The sequence below is a fragment of the Elephantulus edwardii genome, unplaced genomic scaffold (genome assembly GCF_000299155.1).
Source record: "Elephantulus edwardii isolate Elephantulus edwardi_28Jun2011 unplaced genomic scaffold, EleEdw1.0 scaffold00048, whole genome shotgun sequence".
In the NCBI taxonomy this organism is placed as follows: domain Eukaryota; kingdom Metazoa; phylum Chordata; class Mammalia; order Macroscelidea; family Macroscelididae; genus Elephantulus; species Elephantulus edwardii.
In genome coordinates this window covers 890,805-904,058 of record NW_006399798.1, presented here as the reverse complement: position 1 = coordinate 904,058, position 13,254 = coordinate 890,805, and the positions used below count along the sequence as shown (strand labels likewise).

The window sequence follows — 13,254 nt, the reverse complement described above, 5'->3', positions numbered from 1 at the left end:
TAATAAAAATAAATAATTAAATTTTAAAAATACAGCACAAATAGAGATATTTCTGGTATTGTTTTCAGTCATTATCCATCTGATGTCAGATATCCATCTGGTATCCCTGGTGCCACAGCCTCTACAAAAACCAGCTTCAGGGCAGCTCTGGTGGCCTAGTGGCAAGGAGCTGCAACTACAATCCCAGAGGCGCATGGTTCGAATCCACCAGATGCTTTGCCAAGGAAGGAGGGACAGTCTTCTCCTGTACCAGTCAGATATGATTTGACAGTACACTCACACAAAAATAATAAAATAAAAAATTTGTTAAAATGAAAAAAAAAACAAACACAAAACCAGCTTCAACTTCTGGTAGTTCCCCATCAAAGACTGTTGTAGCCAGTTTTGTATGACCTTCAACAATATTTTGCTTGCATCAGATATTAATTATATTGTTTGATAACTTCCACATTCTGCTGGATCACCATTCTTGAGAATGGGGACAAATACAGACCTCTTCCAGTCAGTGGCCAGGAATCTGCCCTCCAAAAGTCCCGCATAAACTGGTGAGCACATCCAGGGCTGCATCTGTTAGTTGAAACATGTCAATTGGTATTCCATTGATTTTTTTTTTGGCCAGGGCCTTTATTACAGCTTGAACTTCATCCTTCATTATCATTGGCTCTTCTTAATATGGTGGTGGTGGTGATTGACATCAAGTTGAGCACAATTCTAAGAACAAAAGACCTAATGCCTTTCCATAACTATAGTAGTTTGTCCAAGTTCATAGAGTTTCCAGAGGCATGTGGCTTAGGAAGTGGATGTCACTCCTGCTTCCAAACCTGTTTTACACCTGGGAGGTCCACCAAGCACTGTCCACACTGGAAAACCATTATGGTATTTGATAACCCAAATGCACAAGGTTCACAGCAAACCCAGGTTACCTCATACAGCACATTGATAAAGTGTGATGTGAAAATTGTAACGGTGTTCCTCCAGACATGACAGCACTAGTCTCATTTAGCAGTGGTTAAGTGTCATCGAGTCAAATATGACTCAGAGTAGCTTTGCACAAAAGACCTGAACTCTGTTCTGTAACTAACATCATTTCTGCACCTTTACAGAGTTTACAGTTTGCACTGGTTCAGGAAGTGGATGCCACTCCTGATTCCCAGCGTGAATCTATCTGGAAGCTCACCCAAACATTGTACATAATGGGTAACGATCATGGTGTTGGACACGACTGTAGAACAGTGTTCAGCATCACAGCAGCTCCAAGTTTTTCAGTACAACAAATAAACAAAGGATTGTTGTTAATATAGTATTTCCTGAAATTTTTCAGTGTAAACTGTTTTAGGTACGGTGATTCTGTATGCTGAGCAAATAATTCATGAGGTCAGACTCTATGAAGAATGCAGGATTAGGATTGGAGAAGGACTCATCAACATCTTGAAGTATGCAAATGGCACAGCTTTGCTTGCTTAAAGTGCGGAGGACCAAAGGCGTTTGCTGCAGAAGATCACATCTCAACACCAAGGTAACCTTGCCGTAGGACCAGGAGTCAGCGTTATAATAGATGGAGAAAGGATTGAAGCGGTCAGTGATTTCACCTTGCCTGAATCAACGATCAATACCCTTGGTACCAGCAGTCAGGAAATCAGGAGATATAACTGCACTTGGGTATCAGAGACCTCTCCAAAATGCAGAAGAGCAATGATGTCAGTCCCAAGGCTAAGGTGCATGTGATTCGGTCCATGGTCTCCTCAGTCACCTGCTAGGCATCAGAGAACTGGACAATGAATGAATAAGGATGACAGAGGAAGAATTGATACCTTTGAGTTGTGGTGCTGGAGAAGAGTGCTGAAGATCGTGGACGGCCAAGAGAACAAACGGTTATGTCTTGGGAAAAGTGTAGCCAGCATGCTCCGTGAAGGCCAAAGTGGTAAAGCTCTGCTTTTCCTACTTTGAACATGTAGCCAGGTGAGTCTGTTCCTTGGACAGGGACATCATGCTTGCAAAGGGAAGGTCAGAGAAGAAGACGCCCGCAATGAGAAGGTTTGACACAGTGACCTGTGCAGTGGGTTCGAGTGTGTTGGAGATGATGAGACTGGCACAGGGCAGGGTCCAGTCGGCTGTTCACGGGGTCACTGTCAGCGTTATGCCTGACGGCACTTAACAACAGCAACAACTCAACTTCTCTTTGTAGCTGATGCAACGTTAAGCCTGATTTTAAATAAAACATGTTTGTATACCCTCAGCGGATGTTGCTGTGGCTCTCATAGCGAGTGTAGCCCTTTCACCCCTTTCCTTGGTTCTGTTACGGCTTGGCAGTTTCAGGAGTTGGGGCTTTGCTGACACTGGAAGGAGTTAACTTGATTGGTGGAGACAGAGATCCCCAAGTGGTGTTTGTTTTTTAAAAAAGTAATCTTGGGGGCAAAAACCTGGGAGGAATTGACACCATAGCTGAGGCAGCCAGATGCCCAAGGAGCAAGCCCTGCGCCCCCCACCCCCGTCGGAGGCGCAGCCCTGCCCTGTCAGAGGTGCCCCGAGGAAGCCGCTTCTGTGGGGCAGTCTGGATAGGTCCTGACAAAGCACGCCGGTGACCTTGGTGGTCCCCAAGGGAACATGCACTGAGAAGGCCTCAGCTGGGTAATGACCCCAGCAAAGAGTAAAAGCTGGGGCCCACTCGGACCCTGCCTGAACTTGACATATCCAGAGTGACCTGTACACTCATTTGTAAAGTAGAATCTTTCCTGGTCCAAGATATTCAAGCACCATCTTGGGCCAATAGCTGACTGGTCACTAAGCTATCCTGAGTCAGGGGAAAGCCGTAGGGAACCAGGCTTAATTATGTGAGGTGAAATGTTAAAGTGTTCAACACGAGACATCAGTGAGCGAACACTGGAGGGCAGATTCTACAGAAACAGTACAGACAGAAAAAGGCAGTAACAAGAACCACCTTGTGGAAAGAGGAGAGATACAGAATGCAGTATTTCTACCATATCTTAACTAAAATGTCCAGTATTCAAGAAAAAATTATGAGACCTACAAAGAAACAAAACGTGCAGGCCGTGAATGGGCTTACCAGCCCCGAAAGACCTTGGCTTTGTTGTTCGATGCATTGACTCCACTGCACAGCAGCTCATGCAACCCTGAGAGCAGCACACGGAGCTGTGGCCTGGCCTGTACCCTCCTCAGGGCATCCGCCAGGCTCAAGGCCGTGGCTGCCTGCACTGTCAGCCCGTCCGTCGGGGTCAGCCCGTCGGGGTCAGCCCGTCTTGCTGAGGGTCTTGCTCTCGTTCACTGACCCTCCACTGTCTCTGAGGAGACCCAAATGTTGGATTTACCAAAGACTTCAAAATGGCTATTCTCGTTCTCTGGACTGGGAACTGGGATTGTGGCGAAATGGCTAAACACACCAGGAAAGTCTCCTTTGGTACCTTCCTCAGGAAAATGGTGAACAAAGTGGAAACCTGCTGTTTCTGTGGCAAAACCAAAATGAAGAGACCAGCTGAGGGGGTCTGACCCGTGGTTCTTACAGACCCACAGCTCCACAGGAAAGCTGGCCGTTAGCCGCCTGAGGAGCTGAAAGACCAGTAGTAGGAGCTCCCCAACTGAAGCATCTGTAACCTAAAAAATGACTTAGTTTATGTAGAATTAGGTTTTTTTAAATTTTTTAAAATTTTATTATTTTCTCTGTGCGTGTACCATCAAATTGGATCTGACTGGTACAGGAGGAGATGGCCCCTCCTTCTCCAGGAGAGCATCTGGTGGAGTCAAACCACATATCTCTGGGATTGCAGTGCAGCTTCTTGCCACTAGGCCACCAGAGCTCCCCTGTAGAATTAGTTTTTAAAAAGCACTAACAGGCCTTTGCCACACTAACTGCGAGAATGAAGACCATTCTCAGAAACCAGACTGTCGACATTCCAGAGAATGTCGACATTCCTCTGAAGGGCCACATAGTTACCGTGAAAGGCCCGCGGGGAACCTTGCGGAGGGACTTCAGTCACATCAATGTAGAGCTCAGTCTCCTCGGAAAGAAAAAGAAGAGGCTTCATGCTGACAAGTGGTGGGGAAACAGGAAGGAACTGGCTCCTTTTTACACCATCTGTAGCCACGTACAGAACGTGATCAAGGGTGTTACACTGGGCTTTCGTTCCAAGATGAGGTCTGTGTATGCTCATTTCCCCATCAACGTTCTGATTCAAGAGAGTGGATCTCTGGTTGAATTCAAAACTTCGTGGGTGAAAAATACATTCAGAGAGTTCAAATGAGACTAGGTGTTGCTTGTTCGGTATCTCAAGCCCAGAAAGATGAGTTAATTCTTGAGGGAAATGACATTGAAATTGTATCAAATTCAGCTGCTTTGATTCAGCAAGCTACAACAGTTCAAAACAAGGATATCCGAAAATTTCTGCATGGTATCTATGTCTCCGAAAAAGGAACAGTCCAGCAGGCTGATGATAGCTAGGAGTTTTCCAGCTACAGAAATGAGGCCGGTCAAATCATATGCATCTGATTTCAAAATGGATCTCATTCTTGTAATAAAATTCTAATAATTTGAAACAAAACAAAACAAAAACCCACTAACAGAATAACCCCTGAACCTGAAGTTATGTTGATCCAACCTGAGTAACAGAAATAAGAATGGGTAAAACCAGTAAGTAGGACCTCTGTCACCGGTGGAACACCGTTAAAGGCACCTAAATTCACATAAGCGTCTCCGAGGAGAGTGAAGGAGGAGGAGAAAAGAAGGCTTAAGGGAACTTTCCAATCTGGTGAGAAACATTGGCTTCTATTTCTGAGATGATCAGAAAGGGCTCCTGTGGATAAGACACACTATTAATTAGGTGAGGTGGTCAAGTTCCTAGAAAGATAGAAGCTCTTAACATGAGTTCAAGAAAAACTGGACAATCTAAATAGACATAAACAGGGAAAGACTGACCTAGTCTTCCAAGATGACCCTACAGAAGATTCCAACCTAGGAAGCTTTACTGTGGATGGTTACCAAACACCGAAAGGAGAACTAATACCAATTTTTTTTAAAAAAAAGTTGCAAAAAATAGAAGAAACATCATCCAACTAATTTTGTGAAGCCAGCTTTACTGTGATACCAAAATCAGACAAAACCAAGACACTGGCAGCCCAAGTGTAGGTGCAAAAATTCTCCAACACAAACTAGCCAAACAGACCCAGCAATGAAAGGATTATTCACCACGACCCTATGAGATTTAGTCCATGAATGCAAGATTAGGGAACACGGAAAATCAGTTCTCATAATAAACCACATCACTACGATAAAAGATAGGAACCCAATGTTGTTGTTGTTCTACGAGCCATCGAGTTGCCTGCGACTCATAGTGACAACCGCCCTAAACCCGGCTCTGCCCCTTGCCAATCTTACTGTCTCCAACACACCTGCCCCCATTACCCCTGTGACGGAATCAATCCATCTCCTCAAGGGTCTTCCTCTCCTGCACTGCCCCTCCACTCTCCCAAGCATGACATCCCTCTCCAAGGACTGATCCCACCTTGCAACATGTCCAAAGTATGTCAGATGAAGCCTCAGAATCCTTGCCTCCAAGGAGCAGCCTGGCTTCACCCTCTCCAGGACGAACTTGTTTGTTCTCCTAACAGTCCATGGTATATTCAGTATTCTTCTCCAGAACCACAGCTCAAAAGCATCGATTCTCCTTCTATCATCCCTAGTCATTGTTCAGTTCTCTGATGCATAGCAAGTAATTGCAAAGACCATGGCCCATATCAGGTGTACCTTAGTCTTCAGAGTGACAATGTTGCTCTTCAGTACTTTGGAGAGGTCTCTGATAGCAGACTTTCTCAATGCAGTTAATTTTTTAATTTCCTGACTGCTGGTACCAAGAGTGTTGATTGTAGAGCCAAGCAAATTGAAGCTGTCAAGAATCTCAATCACTTCACTATCTATCATGATGCTGCCAATCAGCCCATTGGTGAGAATCTTTGTTTTCTTGATGTTGAGCTTCAATCCATATTGAAGGCTGCAGTTCTTGACCTTGTGCAGCAAGCGCTTCAGATCCTCCTCAGTTTCAGCAAGCAGGGTTGTGTAATCTGCTTAACATAGGTTGTTGATGAGTCTTCCTCCAATCCTGATACCACACTTCTCATAGAGCCCAGCCTCCCAGATAATCTGTTCCACATATAGATTGAAAAGATATCAAGATAGGACACATCCTTGATGCACACCTTTCCCAATTTTGAACCAAGCAGTGTTTCCTTGCTCTGTTCTGATGACTGCCTAATTGTTGTTGTTAGGTGCCGTCAAGTCATAGATGACTCATAGCGACCCTATGAATGAAAGGCCTGAGCACTGTTCGTACATAGAGTTTCCGGAGGCAAGCCCTTTCGGAAGTGGATGCCGCTCCAGCTTCCAGGCTTGTTTTAGTTGGGAAGCTCTAGTAAACACTGTCCACCATGGGTGCCCAGTGCCACATCTGGCATATCAGTGTCCCCGTGTTCAGCATCAATTTTGAACCATGTAGTGTTTCCTTGCTCTATTCTGATGACTGCCCAATAAATGCAGAAAAAGAATTTGACAAAAATCCAGTGCCCTTTCATGGTAAAAACTTCAAAGAATTGGGAACTTGGTAGGTGCTAGGGTGGCGCAGTCAGAGAGAATTTCTCAGTCAGCCCTAAGGAAGTGTCTGTTGGTTCAAATCCAGCAACAGCTCAGAGAAGGAGAAGGGTGAATGGTCTCTTCCAGTGCTATTTTCCCTCCACTTTCAACAAAAATGGGCTTTGTTTACACAGTGAATGATAGTTTTCTCAATTCTCCACTCACTAGCAAACGAACAAGTCAACAGTGCCAAACTATATACTTCACTCCCTGTCAAACTCCAAGCACTCTAACTTAGAGACAGAAAGTGCTTGGAATGCTGACGAGAAAGAAGGCTAAGAAAGGCAAACACTTTCTCAGTCATTGAGGGGGTAGATGGTTTGGGGAATTAGACTCCTAAGCACTATCACCTTCCCCTTAAGGTTTAGAGGAGGTTTACAGTGTTGTTTTTATGGAACATGAAAATACAATCAAGAATATAAGGATTTTACCCTTTTATGTATTAAGCAGGTTTTCAATGTTCCTGAACTGGCAGAAGGGTGAAAAGGTGGAACTCAGGGTGAGGGGAGAAGGTAGCATGGGACACAGCACAGGAAGATAGAGAAAAAAACAGAGGGAGAAGTCGTGCCTTGAGATTATGAAGTTCAGAACTCATGAACTGAAGACTGAAAACCTGGTCACAAATCTAGTTGATAAACTACAGATTAAAGCCAGGGATTTCACACCTTCCAGGGGTGAAGATAAATCCTAAAGCTGTTAAGTGACCGGCAACAAAGTACATCTAAGACTAAGTACCTTATTTAGAATAAAGAATAAAAACCCCGGCGGCCTTGCTTGGGCGTTACACTCTGTAATGAGGATGTAAAAGCATGGATGTCCAGAGCACAGCCACTAAAAGCTAGTCCCACACCTACACCCACCGCAGAAGGGATTTAAGCCACGTGAAGAGACCACACATTTCACCTTCCTCCTCCAGCGTTTTGGCCGACTCCTAAATCAAAACCATCTCGGCATACTGACAAACCCCGTTCAATCAAACACAGGCTCACTGGGATCAGCGCCCACTTTTCCCGAGCCTGACTGACTGATCAGCAGGGGGGGTGGAAGGATTCCCTTTTTTAGAGGTTAGGGGAGGGGAAGATGAAGGAACCAGGGACCCAAAACTGCGTAACCATCCACATAACTGAACAAGCGAGATTGAACTGGCTGTTCTGAATGCGTCTTGTGAAAAAGTCACAACCTTCAGCCTTATTAAGCAAAATAAGATTCTGCTACTCAGATGCTCCGAGTCTAGGAAGCACTGGTTTTGATGACAATTTTAGGTCGTTTCTTTCCATCTTCCCAGGCCCTTCACCTAAGATGACTCTGCCCAGCAGGTGAGCTCGCAAAGATGAACCGCAGTTCAGAGTGGCGCCTCCCTGCGGCGTGGGCCTCCTACCCTGCTTAGTTGCCCTCCTCCTCCTCGCTCGTCTTTCCTCACCATCATTGTCCTCATCTCTGCTCTTGTCTTGTTCTTCTGAGTCGGTTTTTCTGTCTCCATCCTTCGTTTGCTCAGACGCTTCCTTCCTGCCTGTTCCCGCCTGTACGCTTCCAGAGCCTCTTCCTGCGGAGTAATGAACGGCTGGAGCCCCATCTCTTCCACGGCTGAGAGCACATAGTGGCCTTCAGGGGCTTGCATTTCCCTTTCATGGCCAAGTTGTTGGCACAGGGGTGTCAGCCCGCGCGAAGACCCTGGCGGCGCGGGAGATGGTGCTCCGGGCCTCCTGGGGGTACTGACCCCTCCCAAGAGCCCCTTCTTGACGATCCTGTTGATGATGCGTTGGGCAGATTTAGATGCTCAGGTCTCTCTGCCGTTGCTGCTCCTGCGGCCTCCTCTTCAAGCCGTTCCCGTGTCCGTGCAGCTGACCCACTCTCCTCCAGTGCTTTGTATGGTCTGAAAACTCACTGGAGGGCCGGCTCCAACTCAACAGCAGTGAGTGAGAGAGAGAAACTTGTCAAATGTGATAAACGGCTTTTCTGAAGACAAACCCCAGAGTTAATGCGTCATATTTAATATTGAGAAGTTAAATGCTTTGCCCTTTAAAGAAAGAAGACAGGATACCTGGCTGGGCAACACTGAACAGGACAGCAAACCGACTGAAAAGAGGTGAAACTGTCTCTACCTAGAGATGAAAGGATCATGAGTAAACAGAGCCTTAAGGAGTTCACACATACAAAAACCTCTACTAAGTAAACTGGGCACGTCTGCAAGGTAAAAAGACCGATGTGAAGCAATCAGTTCTTCTGTTTACGGTGGTGGTTGTTTGGTGCCGTGGAGTCCGCCAGAACCCGAAGCCTCACTGAGAACATCAGATGTGATTCTGGCCCTGGCCTGTGCCTCCCCATCACTGTCCCCCTCAAGCCTGTGGCTGCAGTTCAACAATTTAAAAATGAAATGAAGAAGACAAAAATGGGTGTTCTGAAAACTGCACGACCAGAACGAAACGGTCGAACTTGCGGGTTAGTCATTGTTAAGATGAGAAGTTCAGTCAACTGTGCAGTTCCCAGGGAGCGGTCAGCTGGAATTGACCATCCGACCTGAAAACGAATATGGAAGCAGAAGGGACTCAGAGAGACCAAGGTTGGGGGACTCCCAAGTCCTGCTTCCCAACCTTCCCGCAAAAACCAAGAGTAATGAACAGTGGATGGCACAGGGAAGGTCCCTTAGGGGGTACAGGTCAGAACCCAGCAACAAACCCGCATAGACCAGTCAATGAGTTTTCAACATGGATGTCAGATCAGCCCAATGAGGGACAGGGTAACTCCTTCAATAAACAGATCTAGAAAACTAGATATTTGGGTGCCAGCCAGTAGGAGGTAACACACCGCTGGCTGTGATTAGAGGCTGAATCACACGGAACGATGCTACCCATCTTCCCATCTTCTCCCCAAGAGCAGCTGAGGGCCGGAACCGCAGAGCAGCTGAGGGCTGGAACCGCAGAGCCACTGACGGCCCAAACCGCAGGGCCACTGACTGCTCGGACCACAGCAGCTGAGGGCCGGAACCACAGAGCAGCGGAGGGCTGGAACCGCAGAGCCACCGACGGCTGGAGCCTCTGGTTTGGAGAGCGGCCTCTTTCCCTTGTAGCTCTGTAGACAGCCACAGACAAAGGAATCAAACCTGATTTCCACTTCAAATAACCCATAAGTGAACTCAAAGGGACCAAAGACGTAAAAATAACAGCTAAAACTGGAAGTTCTGCTAAAAATGCTGTGTTGTTGTTGTGTACCACCAAGTCAGAACTCACAGCTGACCCTGCGTAGGTTTTCAGAGGCATGAATTGCAACAACAACATTTACACTGGAGGCATAATTCCTTAACAGTAAACCACCAGAGCTCCCCGCCCTCCTCCCAATAAGCTACAGTTTTGTTTTACAGTTACAGTTTGGTCAGCGAGGTTAGATTATATGATTAGTTTGAAATTCGTTTTGCACGTAGTGTACTATCAGGTGTTCCTGTGTGTCTCTTTAAAGGGCTGTCTTTCTCCAAGTGTCTTGGAGGCCTTTACCTAAAAACAAACAAACAAGAAAACACCCAACCACCAAAATAAAGCCCACGAACCATGTACGTGTGGCTCCGTTTCTGGATTCTTTCTTACCTGTGGCGTTGACGGATGTGTCTTACCTCTGCACCACACTGATTTGACTGAGATAATATATATACTACATCACAGAATTTGGGCATATAATTCCTCCATTTACTGAGGAGTAATGATGTCAGTTTGAGGACTAAGGGACACCTGATTCAGACAAAGGCCTTTTCAATCACTTGCTATGCATCTGAGAGCTGGACAATGAATAAAGATGACGGAAGAATCAATGCCTTTGAGTTGCGGCGTTGGAGACGAGTGCTGAATCTCCCATGGATGGTGAAGAGAATGCACATGGATGTCTTGGGAAGAAGCAGGCGGAAGTGCTTGTTGGAGGCAAGGAGGGCGAAGCCTTGACTCACACACTTTGGACGTGTTGCCAGGAGGAGCTGTTCCTTGAAAAGAGACATCACGCTTGGAAAGGTGGATGGTCAGCTGAAGAAGGGAAGCCTCTCGATCAGGTGGACTGACGCAGTGACCATGGTGATGGGCTCCAGTGTGTCAGAGATGGTGAGGCCACCAGGACAGGGCAGGGCTCAGGTCTCTGTTCACAGGGTCGTTCTGAGTTACATTCGACTTGATGACACCTGGCAACGACGCGCTCTGATTCTAAGAGCCCTGGTGATAAAAACACATGGATGCTAAGGGGAAGGTTGGTGGTTTGAATCTGCCCAGCAAGCTCGCAGGGGCAATACCTGGCCTCTTTTTCTCTAAAGAAAACCCTGAAGCGCAGTTCTAGTCTGCCCTGTGGAGTGGCTGACTCGACAGTGACTCGACTCTCAACCACAGCAGCGTGTTCTGGCTCAGCGCATGCTCTGTCTGGGCTAAGTTCTGTTGCCAATGGGAAGTGTGGGCACACTGACCACTCAGGTGTTGCTATTCTGACCAAGCTTCTGCTTTACCTCTTCGTTCAGTTCCTGGCGGAGGTACTGGAATCTCCAGGCTCTTCTGCGCTTCTCTCATTCACCCTTCAGTTTTGTCCTGAGGCGTTTACTTTGAAGCTCTCCGCTGTGGAGGTGGCTGCATCCTCCCCTGCTCTGCTCCTCAGGGCTGCCGGGGCCTCCTCTTGAAGTCCGTGCCTTTGTCCTCTGATCCTGCTGTAGTAGAGATGCCTCGGCTGAAGGGTTAGCAAACAAATGGATTCTCTTTAGGAGGTGACTCCCCTAACTCAGGGTGCCGGCTTGAGGAGAAGGCCTTGGATTGGGAAGGAAGGTTTTGTTCCCTTCAGCACCTGTGAGCCTGACGTTCCCTGGAAAGACACCGGGCAGCTGCCTGGTCCCCGAGAGAGGACCTTTGCGAGTGATCATTGTGTCCTCAGGGTACCTCTTACCCCTTGCTTCCCACTCTGCCCTGCATTGCTTTCTTCCACTTTCATTTCTGTACCTTCGAATCAGAAACAACTCATCGCCGACCCTCCTAACTGTTTTCAGAGGCTGTAAATTGCATGGGAGAAGATCACTCATCTTTTTCTCATGGAACATTTGGTGGATTCAAACCTAGTGCCTTTGAGTTCACAGCACAATTCTTTACCACTAGGCAACCCTCAAGTCAACTACCACTCACAGTGACCCTATGGACAGTAGATCAGAATCTTGCTCTGTCTAGACCAACGTCCCAATCTCTGCTATGCTGGGACCTGTCAGTAAAGTCACCAACAGTCCACCTCATTGAAGGTCCTCCTCTTTCTCTCTCTCTAACCCTTCACCTTGCCCATGATGACCTCCCCGCCCCCCACACGGCCTGGCACTTCCTGGCAGTGCGCGGAGACTATGTGACAGTTTCACCATCCTTGCCTCTGTGAAGCATCCTGCTTGAACGTCCTCCAAGACAGATTTGGCTGTCCTCTTGGCAGTCCACGGACTACTCAATCCTCTTTCTCAACGTCACAATTCAAAGGCTCAATTCTTCTTCTGTTGTCCTTGTAAATTACCTAACTTTCAATGCATATAAAGCAATTGAAAGTAGTGATTTGTCTCAGGTTCCTCTTAGTCTTTAAACAGACATCCTTGCTCTTCAGCACTTTAAATCCTTCACAGGTGGTTCCCAGGCCTGTCCTGCCTTTCTGGAGGTTTGAATCCACCAGCAGCTTCAAGGAGGAAAGATGGTCACTCTCTCCCCATGAGACATATAGAAAGCCGCAGAAAGCCAGGGAAGGGTCCACTACGAGTTGGTTCTGACTTGATGGCAACTCTTGTTGTTACTGACACTACAACTTTTATTTTTTTTAATTTTATTATTTTTGTGTGAGTGTACCGTCAAATCAGATCTGACTGGTACAGGAGGAGATTGTCCCTCCTTTCCCGGCAGAGCATCTGGTGGATTCGAACTGTGCGCCTCTGGGATTGTAGTTGCAGCTCCTTGCCACTAGGCCACCAGAGCTCCCCTTGACACTACAACTTAAGGTAGGAGCTCTGCTGGTCTAATAGCAGGAAACTGCCCTGCAGTCTCAAAGGCTCGCAGTTCGAGGCCACCAGTGGGTCCGCAGAAGGATGGGCAGTCTCCTCCTGTGCGATTATCTGCTTCCGAAAACCCTCCGGAGGGTCAGCTATGGGTCGGTTCTCTACGGTGCACAACAACCACCACCTCAGGTGACCCCGCGAACAGCAGATCTGACCCTCACCCTGTCCAGAGCTTTCTTCACGATCTCTGTCCTGCTCAAGCCTGTTGTTGTAGTGACCCAGTCAGTTCAGCACAGTGAAGGTCTTCCTCTTTTTCTGACCCACTACTTTTCCAACATGATGTTTTCCTCCAAGAACTGGCTTTTCCTGATAACTTACCCCAGGTACCTGAGACATTTCACCACGCTTCCTTCAAAAGAGCACGCTGATTGCACTCCCTCCATGCCCCATCTGTTAATTCAGTGGCAGTCAATGGGGTGTCCAGTACTCTTCTCCAACACCACAATTCAAAGACATCAATTCTTTTTCTGTCTTCCTTCTTCATTTTCCAACCTTCAGATACGTAGTAAGGAATGGAGCAGAACCTGGTGTTTACACGGAGGTCCTTGCTCTCTGGCACCTTGGAGAGATCCTTCATGTTGTTGGTAGGTGC

At 47.1% G+C, this 13,254-nt stretch overlaps 1 pseudogene; it reads right to left on the bottom strand.

Moving 5' to 3' along the window:
* Positions 1-3,060: 3,060 nt before the first annotated feature.
* LOC102856020 lies at positions 3,061-11,166 on the bottom strand (annotated as a pseudogene).
* Between the last annotated feature and the right edge of the window lie 2,088 nt (positions 11,167-13,254).